Source organism: Camelus ferus, chromosome 25 (assembly GCF_009834535.1).
Source record: "Camelus ferus isolate YT-003-E chromosome 25, BCGSAC_Cfer_1.0, whole genome shotgun sequence".
NCBI classification, from domain to species: Eukaryota; Metazoa; Chordata; class Mammalia; order Artiodactyla; family Camelidae; genus Camelus; species Camelus ferus.
The window spans coordinates 27,398,519-27,412,127 of NC_045720.1; the positions used below are offsets into that span (position 1 = coordinate 27,398,519).

The 13,609-nt window shown below is 41.4% G+C and overlaps 1 protein-coding gene across 2 annotated transcripts in view; it reads left to right on the forward strand.

Moving 5' to 3' along the window:
- Positions 1-13,609, forward strand: part of DPYS (dihydropyrimidinase) — an 81,675-nt gene that overhangs the window by 441 nt on the left and 67,625 nt on the right. The gene's annotated exons all lie outside the window — the stretch shown is intronic.

Below are 13,609 nucleotides of genomic sequence, written 5' to 3' on the forward strand. Positions count from 1 at the left end.
GGCTGAGAGGGCGGGAGCCGCAGGGACCCGAGCGGGACTGAGGCCCCACGCCGAGCTCCCTTCCTCCAGGTGCCCCTCCTCGGCGACATCAGCCCGGCTTTGGCCAAGACGCCCCCTATCCCCTCCTTGGATAATTTGACAAGTTTAAGGCAACCTATTATTCCCTTACCTTCATTTCTGTACAGTCCCCGCCAATCCCCTCCCCGACATTTTCATTGGTGTTCTGTGGAAGTTCACAAGTCTTCCAAAATAACTGTAGACTTTTAAACAAATTGAAGTGTAGTCAGTTTATAATGTTGCCTCAATTTCTGGTGCACAGCATAATGTTTCAGCCATACTTGTACATGCATATATTTGTTTTCATAGTCTTTCTCATTATAGATTACTACAAGATATTGAATATAGTTCCCTGTGCTATACAGTAGAAACTTGTTTATTTTATATATAGTACTTAGTATCTACAAATCTCGAACTCCCAATTTATCCCCCTGCCTATAGACTCTTGGTTAAGCCGGCACTAACAGCCATTTCTCCTCATCTTCCATCCCCAGCCAAAACCAAATGAGAAATCCATTCACCTAGTCGTTACTGCCTTGACTCAGAAATTAGCAGTGCACGGTGGGTGATGGGGATGAGCGCACCATGTCCACAATGTTTACTTCCACCGGCCAACAGGAAAAAAGAAAACAAAAACCCTGATGGCGTAGGAAGATCAGATCACAGATGGTCAGGTGAGGCAGGCTTGGGTTTCTCTAGACATAAAGGCCTGGAGGCTCAGTCTATGAGAATAACCTTAAATGTATCTCCAAAGCTCCAGAAAACAAGATAGAAGATGAACAGGGCAGCCTTACAGGAACATAAAGTTAAAACTTCACATAGCTCTTCTGGTGAAGCCAAACCCGCACTCTCCTTGAGACTTGCGTTTGGACTTCGGTGAGAGAAACGGCTCCTTCCAAAGTGCAAGTATTGAGATCTTCAAGGTCTAAGCTCTTACTCAGGGATATGCGGGTTTTTCCTAGCGGGCCACACCTTGATGCGTGTGAACAAATCAGGCTATTTAGTTCCGGTACGGACTGTGCAAACTTTCAGAGCAGTTTTTACGATACATTGTTTAGCCTACTGATTTCTAACAGTTTTCCTCTCCCTACACCTCTGCTGCTCCACATTCCCCAATCCTCTCTGATTGACCACAAAGTTTAATGGGAAAAAAGAACAATTTGATGCAGACAGATGGACCTGGGGTAGGCTGCTCACGCCAACATTTGCTAAGTTTCCTCCTAGTTACTAATTATCAACCTTTATCATCAGGGCAATGGTCAAAGTCTTTTGTAGCAAAGAGCTGTTTTGAAGAGCATTCATTTTTCTCTTTTGCTAAAATGTGAAATTTGCTAAATGTTAATGCATTTATTTTGACATTTTAAATACATTTATTAGCTATCAAGCAATACATGATTATAGAAAATTAGAAAAAATAATAGGAAAGCAGAAGGAAAAGTGTTACCTATAATCTCCCACTTAATGACAACCAGTGTTTTGGTGTATTGTTATGGTTTTAATATGCTTTATTTTACATTGAGGTTGCACTGCACATGTGTGTCTGAGTGTGTGTACTTGTATGTGATATTTTGTAACGTGTTGTATTCAGTTATAGTACTTGCACTTTCTATTATCATAGACTCATCATTAACTGAGTGCATTGCTGATGACAGGGCATTGCACTGACACCTGCATTCAGCAAGTAGGGAGCTGCTATTGCTACGGTGAGTCGCCAGGCTCACCAGCAGCATTTCTCCTTCATTATTTCCCTTTCTCTCATCAGGGTTCCAGATGAAGCACTCAATAAGAAGGGTTGGAATGTTGGGGGAAGGGACATTCCTTCTCTTTCTTAAGATTATCTGTGCATACCCCAAGACCCTGGCAGGTGGTTCTTAGTTTTCTATCTGTTCTTGTTCCATTCTGGGATTCCAGTGTGGAGAGACTCACAATTCCATACTTAGAAGGCAAGTTTTTGTAGCATATAATGTTGTCAGCATTTGGAAGAACTTATTCACAGGTTGAATCTCTAGGCATTTCTATACTTAAGTTGTCAAACATTTAACAAAAACATGTTTTTCATGAGCTTAGGATCACACGCAGAAAATGATATGCTTAGAGATAAGGTCAAAGATTTAGCAAAGACTAAGTTCAGGTTGAAAATTAAACAGTACTTGCAAAAGGGCTAAATTGCAAAAGTCTACTTCAAAATTGGTTGGTTGGATCCCAGGAGATACCCACTTGATCTCCCCTATCCCCTAAACAGATGAGGCACCATAAAAGGGAACCAGACAAGTAAATACAGATAAACCTGAGTATTAAAGTATTGGCCTGAGTTGTGAAGGACGGGTATTATGGAGTTATTTTGCCTCCTTTTCCAGAGTCTTCCCAGTAATTCCCAAGGCAGTGCTGGTAGAGTTTCTGATTTGGGGAAACAGGGACAAAGAAGTCTTGTGCAAATGTTGGTCATATTATATGACTAAATTTGAAAAACATCTTATGAATGCTGTTAACTAACGTTTACTTGGTCAAGTCCCTTCTGTATACTAGGCGCTGTGCTAAGCTGTGCATTGGCTTCCAACCATCCCAGGTACTGTTACCTGCTCTTTGCAATTGAGGAAACTGAAATATAAGTCACTTGCCCAAAGGTGCACACCTAGTAAGTGGCAGGGTGGCTCTTCAAATTCAGGACTACCTGACATCCCTAGAGCTCTTACCTACTTGATCGTTTTCCCTTCTGAAATGACTATTGAAAAAAGCATCTAATGTTTAGATTTGTCAGCGTGGCAGTAGGTGGATGAGAAAGTTGTGTAAGTAAAGTCCATGTTACTGTGCAATGTCTTTTCTCAAAGGCAGAGCAAAAGCATCCTTAAGAAATACAGTAGCCCCTCACCTTCCCAACGCTGGAGGCAGTTAAGATTGTCAAAGTAAACACTCATCACAGGGAGTAGGTTTGTGAGACATTTGTGCATGCATTTATAGCCACATCATCTCTAAGGGTGCAGAAATGGGTACCTTAAGTACAGAAAGCCATGGAGTAAGAATGATATATCATGCTTTCAGGAGATGGGCCCAAAAGGTTAGACCAATAGCTGTATACTTTCTGCAGGCACCAGGCTGATCGTGTATAATATCTGACAAATAGAAGGGATAATGTTTGTGGTATTGTGTGTATTGATCACTAGGTTGTGATAGAGCCCAATTTAAAAAAATGAAATATAGGTCAACCAAAGGTTACATATTTTGGAAATCGAACTCATGCCAGAGGTTGGTTTAAATATTAGAATTGATTTACTTAATTACAGGTAAAAGCTTTCCATCTGATGTAACTAATGGAAATAACATTCTGCTTTAAAGAATCATATTTCATTTTGTTGGTCTATGCTAGATATACAGTGGTCTTCCAATAATTCAATATCTGAGAGGAAAGACAATGGGATTTTTTTTATTCAAATTGGTATTGCAAATTAGATAAACTTGAAGGAATTATGACTTTGCTTTTAGTACATCCTGTGATAAGAGAGTGAATTACAAAAGCTCGGCCAGTTTTCAAATATATATATTTGTATTCAGACATATATGTAGCTTGGAGGGGGTGCACTCAACGTTAGAAACCTGGCAGCATCAGTAGCTGGCAAAAGGATTACTTTTTAAAAACTGGGAAAATGTGGAACATTTTTTTCTGTAAAGGACAAAAAGTCCTCAAAATTATCAAGAAAGAAAATTATACTTTGCTCTGAAACTTTTTGGTGAAATGCCATTGAGGTGATTACCTATAATAAGGCACTGGAAGGTGTATGATTAAGTACACATTTGTGGTTGTATTTATAGCCCTTCCTCACCTTGTAGAAGAGCTAAGATTCAGAAAACTTGGTTGCAGACCAAGTCCCTTTCTCTGTTGTTTGCCAGAGCTCCAGGATGGGTTTCAGAAGCTGTGGTGGGCCGACTGTGTGACCTTGGGCAAGTCAGTTCTTCTCTTGGGATTGTCGGCATTTCCTTATCTGTTAAGCAAGGCGATAGAACAACTTCGATTAAAAGATATGTTTTAAAGTAATGAAAAAATATGTACATATTCATCATTCAAGAAAATGCTAGAGCAGTGTAGTCGCTTAACATGTATTAGTTGAAGAAACTGCTTTCTTTTTAAAAAAAGGAAAATATGGAAGAGTATGAAGAAAAATAATACCTAAATGACCTATAATTTCAACATTTTGCCTTTAGCACTGTCAGATTTTTTTTCTTTTTGCGGGGCACATACACACATTTTTCCTTCTACTAAATTGTGCATGCCCTTTGGAATCAGCCTTGTTCTTTGAATCTTTCTGCACGACGTTCACTGCTGTCAGAGAACGTGATTTCCGTGGCCTCTTGTTCTCTCCAAGGCTGAGTTCCAGATCATTCTCTCTGGTCTTGGTATCTCTTCCGCATCAGGCTTCCATTTCTGCCTCTCTGCGGATGTCCCGCACATCCTCAACTTGGATGTCCCTAAGGCACCTCAGGCTTCAGGTGCCCAAGTTTATCCTTCCCTGCAAGCCCTGCACCCATTTTTCATCCTGTTTCTCATTTTGTTCATGTTGGACATTTTGGTGGTTTCTAGCTTTTTTTTTTGCTTGTGCATAACAAAGCTGGGATGTAAATCACACTCAGATTCTTGATGACTGACCAAGAAATCACCCCTCCGGCCTGAGCCAGTGAGTGTTAGCTACATCTTAAAGAAGTTTAACACATACATCCAGATTGTGCTTCAGGTTGTGCTTCCACCAGCAATACATTCTAATTTCCATCTCACTGCATCCTAGCTGATTGTGGATATCGACTTAAAAAAAAATCTATGGCAATTTAATAGGAAAAACATAGAATTTCTTAATGTTTTTAAACGAGAATTTCTTTAATTGCTTGTGAGTCTGAGCTTTGAACGTTCTTGGGTTAATAGCCTGCATGTTCCAGCTGTGAGAGCATATAATTCGATGATTTCCTTCAGTGGCTGTTTACTGATTACAGAGTTTATTTTTGGACTAATCAGAGGGAGAAAATAAAACCATCTCAAAGATTAATTTGAAACCACTTGCTATTTAATAGGGCTTTGGCCCTATTGAGGGTGTATTATGTGTTAGGAACCCTTTCACTCAACTGTGCAGAATCTGGGGCTTGCCTTCCTTCTGTTAGTTTTCATACTTGAGTGCTCTGTGCTTCTCCCTTCCACTGCTGTTTCCTCCCTCATTTACCTGGATTGAGTGTTTTCAGCATCTGATGGAGGTGGTCAGGAATTAAGGTTTCCTTGCCGTTGCTGTCAGGAAGGAAGAACTTTTCCTCTAACCTCTTAGGTTTAGTGTTTGGGGACCTAAAAATTAAAATGACAAAAGACAGATTAGCAAGAGAAAAGATAGATTTTTTTTTAATGGAGGTACTGGGGATTGAACCCAGAGCCTCGTGCATGCTAAGCACCCGCGCTCTACCGCTGAGACATATCCCTCCCACCTCCTTTTTAATGGATTTTAATTTAAAAAAAAACCAAAACTATCAACTCATCTACAAAACAGAAACAGACTCGCAGACATAGTAAACAATTTTATGGTTACTGGAGAAAGGGGGTGGGAAGGGATAGATTTGGGAGTTTGAGATTTACAAATGTTAGCCTATATATATATATAAAAATAGATTTTTTTTAAGTTTCTTCTGTATAGCACAGGGAACTATGTTCCATATCTTGTAATAACCTTTAATAAATTTTTTAAAGATAGATTTTTAAAATTCATGTACATTCAGCACAAGTTCACAGAAAAACGTGATTTAAGGAGGCAGTTAGAGTTTTGGACTTCTAGATACAAACTATTGTATGTAAAATAGATAAACAACATGATTCTATTGTACAGCACAGGGAACTGTATTCAATGCCTTACAAATGACCTATAATGAAAAAGAATATACATCTATGTATAACTAAATCACTATGCTGTGCACCAGAAACTAACACAACGTGGTAAATCAGCTATACTTCAATAAAAAAAGAATCTGGGGCTTCTGTACCACCTTAACAAGGGAAAAGGAGGGAGAGAAGGGCACTAATGGGAAAATAAATGACTTCTTAATAGGAGAAGCTGGTGTGGGGGAAGCGGATGGAAAGGACACTTATGGGAAAACAAATGACTTTTAGGAAAGACCAATGGGCTCTTAGGAGAATAGACGATGATGGGGTTTGATGACAAAGTCTATTTAGGTGTGGTGCGGGCTTCTAGTCTCAGGTGGTAAGAATCATCTTCCTGGAAGGGGATTTATGACAATTGAATTCTTTTGAGAGGCTCTGCTCTCAGGCAGACAAGGGAATTCGGGGAGGGGGGATAAAAAGCTTATTCTCAAATGCCTTCAGTGCAAAATGATTTTTATGCCATAAAAACATATGCTGGAGCCCATCACTGCCCTCTAATATGGAATAACCCTAAGCTAAGGGATTTTCAAGCTGATGGTTAGGTTCCATTAATTCAGTCAGCAAATAGTTCTTGGAAACCCACTAAGTGCCAGGCACGCTAGCTGGGGTTTTTGAGATGAAAACCATGGTCTTTGTTCTCAAGGGCACACAGACTACAGGTATATGGGCTCTAATTTATCTTGCTTTAATAATAAAGTATGTACCACGGACTTTTGGACTTGTAGACTTGACCCTTTGTGACTGTTTCAGAATGAACACTTGCAATCTGGCATTTTCCCTTGTGCTAAGTAACCAGTCATAATTGCTGGCATCACTGGGCTGTGTTTCTGGTAAGTGGGCTTCAGCAACTGCCCAGAGCCTGCTACTCAACACCGCTGTGCGCTAATTCTTTTCACGTGTCAAGTAACAACTGAGGGAGGACACTTTAACTTTTCATTTACATTTCGTTGCATCTAACAGAAATTGCATGTTACAGTGATAGTCATGAGTTCCTGAGCCCTGAGGATCTGTTCACACTTAAAAGCTTAAAATAAAACAAACTGTAATCACTTTTTAAAACAGGACATTATTGGAGGCACAGATAGAGAAATGGACTATAATTCTGTTTTGTTAAAAGTCCTAATTAACACTGATTGGGTAACGTGCTTGGGACAGAACGGAGCATTCAGCTTTCAAATGTGGTCAGAGTCTGTATTCCATGAACATTTTCATAGAAGGATCTCAGAAACCACGTGGCCAGAACTGGCTATATTTTTGAGAAATGAAATCTCACATGAATATGCCCAGCTTTCCCACTTTGCTATTGGAAAAGTGAACCATCCTAATTATTTCATCTCTTAATTTCTGGGGGAAATCCATTGGTCTCTCCTCCTTTATCCCTTAAACATGAAAGAATATGTAGGTATCAGGCACTGTAACAGGCACAGGGCATTTGGGGATGAAACTACATTAACTGAATCAGAATCTCTGGAGGACGGGATGGAAGTTCCCTTGGCCATGCCAGCGTGCAGCGAGGGCCAAGAGTCACTGGACTTGGTAGAGGAGGGGACTGGGAGAGAACGTGGGTGATACATCTCTCTGAGATGGAAAGGAACTCAGATCATGTAGGTCTTCATGGGCTGTATAATCATTGTTTTTCCTTTATCCTAAAAGCAGAGGGAAATCAACAGAAGATTAGAAGTGGCCAGCATGGCTGGGGGTGAGGTGACAATGAAGAGGCTACCTGCTCTAGCGCAGTCGGAAGATGAAGGTGGCACTGGGCAGTGCAGGTGCAGGGGCAGGAAGTGTGGAGACTCACGGAGTACGTAGGAGGCTGCCTGGCAGAGAGCACAGGGGACTTGTTGCTGATGGATTGGATTTGGTGATGTCGGGAAGAGAGGTAGACGTCAAGGGTGGCTCTCGAGTCTGTGGTTTGCCCAGTCGGATGGGTGATGGTATGATTAATATTTCACACTTGGGGAGGCGAGGAGACCAGTGTGCAGAGGCCTTGTGGAGGACATCTTTACAAAACTGGATTTGCTTCTGGAGTTGGAACATAAATTGGGATCATGAAGTTTGTTTTCATAAGTCTTAGTGACTATGAGAAAGCTGAAAATTCAGCCAAGTGTTTTTCTCCCTAAGGCTCCAATGTATCATTGGATTTCTTTTTGTTTTGTTTGGGTTGAGCAGGTCCTGTGATACACTTTAGTGAAACAAAGTCACTTTTTCCAGGATGAGCTTAGAAATGAAAATTCCGTGACCCCATAAAAAGGAAGAAAATGCTTGGGATGATTTCTTTTTTTTTTTAATTTTTTTCTTTTTAGGGAGAGGTAATTAGGTTTATTTATTTATTTATTTTTAATTTATTTAATGGAGGTCCTGGAGATTGAACCTGGCACCTTGTGCATTCCAAGCAGGCATTCTACCACTGAGTTAGAACCTCCCCTCCCCTTAGGTGCTTTCACTGACGATTTGCAACCTAATACATTCTTCAATACAATCTTGTGTTATGTGATATTATGACCCCCACTGTTGGTTAGAGTTTATCCCGATTTATGTTCTGTCACATTTGCACCTGAGACAGCACATCCTCTCCTCCCCTCAAAAGAAGATTTTAGATAAATTGGAAGGTTTTCAAGGGAGAACAGCTAAGGTAATTAGGAGTTGAAAGGATTGATTTATGAGCCAAGATTAGAGAAGGTAAATGCATTTTGTTTGGCTAACTGACAAATAAAAGTGGAGTGAACTCCATCAGCAGTAAACACAAAGGAAGCAGTTAGGTTTGGTATAAAAATGTGAAAGAACCTTTCACCCTTTACTGGTTCTGCCTCCCTTAACCTCTCTTCATTCTTCAAGTGTTGATCCTGGTGTACATTTTGTGAAGTGAATCCAGAAGCATGCGATGTTAAAAACAGTTCAGTGGATGCTGAAAATATCCAGGGTAAACTAGGAAAGTGATGTTCTGATGAGCTGGTTTGCTGCATGTTAATTATCCCATGGATGATAGGTGTGTGCAGGCGAAGAAGCACTAACACAGGGCCCTTCCTTGTAACTCTTTTTAGGTCACGTTATTTCAGTGGCAGTTGTCGCAGTGATGAACATCACGTGAGCTTAATAAGATTGTGTTTCATTTCTGAATTTACAATTCATAGTTTGATGGGATTTGTTTTGTTTTGTATGGCTTTGGGTTTCTTAAGTTCTTGATTCATTTTATCAACCTATGCATTTCTCCAAGTAGTGATTCACTGAGGACCTGGGACAACAGGCTGGAAATCAAGTCACCCTAAATGGAAGATGGGATAAGCGGAAATGGCCTGCATGGGACTGAGGCCCAGAATAGGCTGAATATAAGACCTGCTTAAAGTTGTATTCTCCTCCAAGTGACCAATGAGAATTTACCTGCTGTGTGCCCCTGGACAGTCATTTGAGTCTCTGAGCCTCAGTATCCTCAAGTATAAAATAAGAAAAGCAATTTCTACCTCTCAGGGCTGTCGCAAGACTTCATTCAATGAGCTAATGTGTATAAGATGCTTAGCCCCAGGCTGGGCATTTGAACAAGCTCTTCCTTCAAGAGGCAGATACTTCCTGGGAGGGGCTGGTCTCCTTCACACCCGGAGGAGGGGGATCTGCTCTAACTGGGATTGCAGAACTGCAGCCCTGGCACAGGGCTCCCTGGATCCAGTGGAAAGAAGGGAACGTTTCAGACCTTGGAATAAAATTCAGGGATTTGAGATAACTTGGGCAGCCAAAGGACCCTGGGTGACCAGAGAGAACCGAAGAGGCAGGAGAAAGAAGGGTTCACAGGAGGCTGGGGCACAGGTCATGTCTGGCCGCTGTTCGCCAGGGCCCAGGGTAGCAGCCAGGATCCCTGAGGCAAGTGGATGGATAACGACACCCCGATGATTTCGGAAAAGGCAGGTTCCGTTTTTTCATCCACCACCCACTCTAGCCCCAGCTGTCCTCTCCCAGGCACTACGGTTTTGCTAGATTTGTTCCCATTTTGAGGGCGAGGAGAAGGAGGAAGAGCAGGGAGGAGAAACAGAACTAGAAGAATCAAAAAAGTCAGGTGGCTGCTCCTTTCCTGCCCCTGGTTCATCAGGGAGGTGGAGCATTTGTGATGCGTCCTTATTCATGAGCTTTCAAATTGTAGTCCCAGGAATTTCAATTTGCTGTAGTTTAAAAAAAAAAGTGCTCATTTGACCATCACATCTTCTGTCTCATAAGAAGCCCATCAAAGTCCATCTATTAATTTATATGGCATACATTGATTTATATCATATATATGTATATATATACATACGTATATATATTTGTGTCATATAATACGTAAAATTTTTATTTTTTCCCTCTTATAAAGGTTACGCTTTGTTATAGAAAATTTAGCAATGGAGGGGAAGGTATAACTCAAGTGGTAGAGCGCATGCTTAGCATGCATGAGATCCTGTATTCAATCCTTGGGACCTCCTCTAAAACTAAACTTAATTATCTCCCTTCCTACTCACCCCACCAAAATTAAAAAATACAATAATAAGATAAATAAATAAAACATTTTTTTAAAAAGAAAAGAAAATTTAGCAATAACTGAAAAATAAAATTTAACTAGAGGAAAATTAAAACGACCTGTAAGCACGCCTCCCAGAAACAGCCACTGTAAATGTTCCATCCTGGCTCAGTAGTTTTGTTTCCTTGCTGAATGTTGGAATGTTCCAGAATGTGTTACTGTGGTTCGTGTTATCAAGTCTTACGTCTCTCTCTGTAGTCATTTCCAGTGACCTCAGGACCCCTCTGGCATCCTCTCCAAGCTGACTGCCATGTCTTTCTCCTGCCCTTGAGCACTCTTTAGCCTCAGGGCTGCATTTCTCTCCATCTGCAAATACCCAATGTGGACGTGTGCCCAAGCACCTCACACTCAGGGCGCTCTGCACAGAGATCATGCCCCTCTGAACGCCAGATCTGCTGCCCACCCTCCGTCCCCTCGTCTGCCACCCTCTGTGTCACCCCACGCTCTCCTGTCACCCTGCAGACAGCCACTGCCCTGCCTTCCTCTGGGAACCATCATTCCACATGTCCCAAGTCATCTTTTCTGTTTTAACTGAAGTGTAGTTGATTTACAGTACTACATTAGTTTCAGGTGTACAGCATAGTGATTCAGTATTTTTGCAAATTAACTCCATTATAGGTTATTGCAAGATAGTGGCTATAATTTCCTGTGCTCTACAGCATATCCTTCTAGGTTATCTATTTTATACCTAGTAGTTTGTATCTCTTCATCCTGTACCCCTAATTTGTCCCTCCCCCTTCCTTCTCTCCTTTGGTAACCGCAAGTTTCTTCTCTCTGTGAGTCTGTTCCTGTTCTGCATATACATTCTGCTCTTTCCCACTTTTCTGCTGATTCTTCCTCCCGGGCCTTTTTCTGCGCTTCCCCCTGTTGTTGGCTGTCCCTGAAAGCACAGGCCGTGCAGCCTGAGGGCCTGGTTCCAGCCCTACCCTTGCTGTTCGCTGGCTGTGAGGTTTGGGGGCTATTTAATGGTGCTGTTCTCAGTTTCCTCGACTCTAAAATGGAAGTAACAATACTACCTGCCGCAGAGCCGGTGAGGGGGTTAAAACACTTAGAATGTCAGAATAGTTCCTGGCACAGAATAAGCACGTACTGAAAGCTAGGTGTAATTATCCTTTAGCAACTTCACGTGGACGTCCTAATGCTGATTCAAATCCCAGCCTCCTCTGATCTGTTTCCCTCCTCTGAATTCCCAGGAGTCTTCTCCCTGCACCTCTTCTAGGGAGCACAGCAATTTTTACTTCCCTTTAGCAATTTCTATACTATATTAACTATGGAAATATACTTGCTTCTTGTTATTACACTGAGTATTTTACTGAGTATAATCGTTGGTGCACCTTTCTGTCTTCCCCCTAGACTATAAACACCTCAAGCGCAGAATCTTTGTCTGATTTTTTGTGTGTCCTTCCACCCCACTCACTCCATGTAATGGCTTATATGTGGTAGACTTTTTTGGTAATAATTATGTTAAGATGTAATTCACATGCAGTACCATTCATCTATTTAAAATGTACAGCTCAATGGTTTTTTAGTATATTCCCAGAGTTGTGCAACCATCCCTGCAATCAATTCTGGAATATTTTTCTATCCCCGAAAAAAAGCCCCATACCCTTTAGCTATCACCCCAAATTTCCCCAGCACCACCCCGCCCCAGCCCCACAACCACTGTTCCACTTGCTGTCTCCATGGATTTGTCTCTTCTGGACCTTTCATATAGTGGGACCACATAATATGTGATTTTTTTGTGATTGGCTTCTTTCACTTCTTGTCATGTTTTCAAGGTTCATCCAAGTTGTAGCATGTATCAGAACTTCATTCCTTGTTTTGGCCAAATGATATCCCATTGTATGACTGCAACACATTTTTTTATCCATTCATCCGTAGATGGACATTTGGGTTGCTGCCGCTTCTTGATCATTATGGAAGATGCTGCTCTGGATATTTGTGCACACGTCTTTGTGTGGACATGTTTTCATTTCCCCTGGGTGTCCACCCAGGAGGGGGATTGCTGAGTCATATGGTAACTCTTGGAGGAACTGCCAACTATTTTCCCAAGTGGCTGCACCACTTGATTTATATTTCCATCAGCAGTATCTAGCTTCCCCACATCCTGCATGCGATAAACTTTTAATATGGAGAGAATTGCTCTTTAAGCTTGATTTTCTGGTTCAGTAGACACTAAAAAAAGGACTTTCTTCTAACACTTAAATTAACAGCACTTTCTATTAGAACAATACCCTTCATCCTCAAGGGATATCCGTAGGAAGACGGTTTAGAAGGAAGAAGGTGGAAAGATTAATCTGCGTTCAAATAAAAATATGGAGCCAGAGGAATTTTTTCTGGTGTTGTCATTATACCAACAGGGATTTCTTAAGAGATGCAAATATGTACTGTTTTAGCATGAATAAGGCAACTGTTATCTAAAGATAGCGATCCAGTATAAAAAATGAGATTTTTGAGAGCAAAAAGTGTTGAACTGGAGCAAGTGACTTTAGGAAAAATAAGCAAGAACAAGGAGAGAGAATAGCGCTAGTGTAGCAGGGGGGACCTGGGAGCCCTCGGTGTGTCTGGGGGGCAGTGAGGGGAGGGGGTGGGGGCACAGACCTGGCGGAGAAGCTGGTGGCACTCCCTTCCTTGTTGTAACATGACCACGTTTTGGTGGTGAGATGAGCTTCCCTATGAAAAGTGGGAAAATGCCTAATTCTAAAGCAGTGATACAAAAGCTCATCACACATTATGAGGTGAACCTTATAAGCACTTACTATGAGTCAGACATGGTATTAAGCACTTTATATACATGACCTCAGTTTAATCCTCCTAACCACCCTATAGTTTAGGTTCCGTTACTGTCCTGAGTTTACAGGTAAGAAATCAAATGCACACAGAGGTGAAGAAATTGCTGTCTGCGCTCCCATGTTCATTGCAGGATTATCCACATTAGTCAAGATATGAAAATGAGTAACGTGTCCACCTATGAATGACTGGATGAAGGAAATGTGGTGCATATACACAATGGAATATTATTCAGAAAGAGGGAAATCCTGCCATTGGTGAGAACATGGATGGACCTTGAGGACATGATGCTAAGTGAAAAAAGTCAGACAGAGAAACCC